At 30.8% G+C, this 2,946-nt stretch overlaps 1 pseudogene; it reads left to right on the top strand.

Annotated features, from left to right (window-relative positions):
* Positions 1 to 1,160: 1,160 nt before the first annotated feature.
* On the top strand, positions 1,161 to 1,279 carry LOC111742903 (annotated as a pseudogene).
* Positions 1,280 to 2,946: the final 1,667 nt, after the last annotated feature.

Here is a 2,946-nt window from a genome sequence, read left to right as displayed (position 1 = left end):
TATTTTATAATAAGCTAACTATGACATACCATATGATTTTCTCTTCATATATACATATGTAAAAATAAGTTTTTGTAAAATAAGCTAAATAGTTTTTATTGTAATGTATATATTCCTAGTAAATCGCTTATTGCCATTTTATGCATAATATGCAAAGTACTGAGTTTATATTTACCAGGAAAATGTCCAGTTTAGCACTTGAAATCATGTCTTCATCATCTTATAGTTGGCAATAAGTGTAGGCGTATGTCTGGGCCACTTGCCCAACTGTACCAGTGGTTTCCTTTCGCTTCCTTTCCCTGATTCAGCAGCAAGTCTGACTGACAGGATAGTCACCAGTCTCCCAGACAAAAAATAACTTGACAAGAGTAAAAGTTTCCACTACTTTAGTCATCTGGGACTCCTCTCTGTGATCAGGACCTGTATGGAAAAAGAATAAAAACTGTTTTCTCTGATAACATTCCTTCAAATATATTTTGTTTTAAAAAATGCCAAACCACAAAGGTGCTTCCAGTCAAATATCTAAATATTTACTCTGAGTCACAGAGTAATACTACACACTGGAGTGAGGGATTCCCCAAGTAGGTATCTGGATTTTCCACAGACACTAAAAGCTCTTAGTTTTTGAATGGCTGCATTATTTAGTTGGCTGGCTTTTAAATATTATTCTGATAAATTTTTTGACTATTGTGTGTGAAGCCCAAAGCTATGTTCTTTAATAGATAAAAAATGGAATATCGATCCCACTATAATATGGTACACAGATAAGTGTAAGAAAATATAAAAATAGCTACACTGCTAGACATTATAATTAGCATCTTAAAAGAATGTTTGGGGGGATTTAAAGAAAAAAGGAATCATATCTATTTGGAAAAATCAAGAAGGCTTCACACAAAAGTAATCTTGATTGTATACTTTGTGAAATTGTATAATTTCAATGCTCAGGTAGAAGGTGCCTTTTTAGAAGAAGAAACATCATGAGAACTTGCTTCAAGAAGAGAAGTGGTTCAGGTAGATTGGCCTGCAAGCAGGCAATTATTAGGATTAAAGGAGGAAACTAATTTGAGCTTTAATTTTGAGCAATTTGAGCAATTTTTATTTAATTTATTTTATATTTTTTAGTATTATAACATGATCTAATTTTGATTTAGGAAAAAATGATCTACGACCATGCTGCCCTGAACAAGCCCGATCCCATCTGATCTCAGAAGCTAAGCTGGGCCAGGCCTGGTTAGTACTTGGATAGGAGGCCACCTAGGAAGACCAGGTGCTGTAGGCATAAAAAAATAAATAAATAAAAAAATAAGGGATTGTAAGCTGACAAGTTCCTTGCAATCTGTGAAGTCAATCAAGGGTTGCTTCACTTAAAAAAAAGGAAGAAAAAAATGATCAGAAGTCTTGATTAGAATAAAATGATTTCAGGAAAGATTAAAGTATGATATAGGAGAAAAAGAGGAACACAATATAAGATAGAGAAAAAAACAGAAAGGAAGGGAAAAATGTGTTGACAAAGTAGAAATTATGTGATTAACGGATTGTGAGAAATTTGATAGAGGACACTAAAATATTTTATTATTTTAATTTTTGCCTAGTATCAACTCAGTGTTTTCCCCCGGTTGAGGGATCTATGAATGGATTTGACTTTCACCCTATTGAGTTTGAGTTCCTAGGTATTTCTCTACATCATTTATCTAGTAGAAAATTGAAAATAGGAAGCAGAAAGTCCAGAGAAGATTAGATATTATTCGCTTGAAGGTAATTTTGAAGATTACTAAGTGCCAAGCTAAAGGTCTTTATTTTCTTGGCAACGGTGTAATGTATAAATGTATAATGTGTGTGTAGTGTAGTGTATGATTAACTTTATGCTGCAATTATTTCCAGCATTGACTCTAGCTGACAATACTTGAGAGTGCAGAGGCTGATAAAGATGGTCTAACAACCCCTTTATTTTTTTCTTCCTTTATTATTCAATCAATAGTAAATGATTATTATGGTCTCAACAATATACTAATTACAGTATGATACAAAGATGAATAAAATAGAGTTCTTTCCCTCAAGGGATGAAGTTTGGTTGAGGAGTAGGAAGTCATTGTTAATAAGTCTGGTTTTGGAATAATCAGTTCAAATTTTCCATTATGTTGATGAATTTCTTGTCTAAGCTCACTTAAAAATCAGAAATAATTAGTTAGCGAATATATTTATCAAAAAATATTCAAGAGCCATTTGGCAAGTGGCTATGAGAAAAGAGAATGATTTAGGCGTCTGTATTCATGAGAATGTGAAAAGTCATCATCTTTTTCAATTTGGCATTTAAAGCAATTTGGACAATGTTACTTGTTTATAATAAAAGCAAAGTTTTGTATCATTTAAATCATATCTCTAATTCTTGAACTGAACATGCTACTGTCTAAATTTGTTTTAATATGTCATATTGTTTATTTTATTTGGAATGTGGAGGCTGACTTCCATATTGCCATACATTTATTAGTACTTATTTCCTTTCCTTGATTTTTTTTCTCCTTTCTTATTTAAATTTCTTTTTCTTAATTCCAGAATTCCATTTCAACTTATACAATGTTTACCTGTGTAAAAATGCTACATCTAAAATACTGTCTATTTTTAATATTAACTATAGTTTAGGTGTTGAAAAAATTATTAATTAAGTATAAAATCAAAAGAGTAAATCTTCGATATTGTTAAAATTGTTATCATTAAATTTTTTTTAATTAATTTTATTGAGTAACATTGGTTAATACGATCATATAATTTTCAAGTGTACATTATCATTTGACATCTGTATATTCTATTGTGTGTTCATCACCCAAAGTCCAGTTTCCTTCAGCTTTATCATTAAAATTTAATTTCATCTCTATTATAGTTATGGGAAAAATGAGTAGTAATAATAATAATAAATTATATTTTGAGCATGCCATTTCTACCTGGAAA

This window comes from Pteropus vampyrus, unplaced genomic scaffold (assembly GCF_000151845.1).
Source record: "Pteropus vampyrus isolate Shadow unplaced genomic scaffold, Pvam_2.0 Scaffold4, whole genome shotgun sequence".
NCBI lineage: Eukaryota > Metazoa > Chordata > Mammalia > Chiroptera > Pteropodidae > Pteropus > Pteropus vampyrus.
Note: the sequence above shows the minus strand (reverse complement) of the source record. Positions and strands in the feature narration are given on the sequence as shown.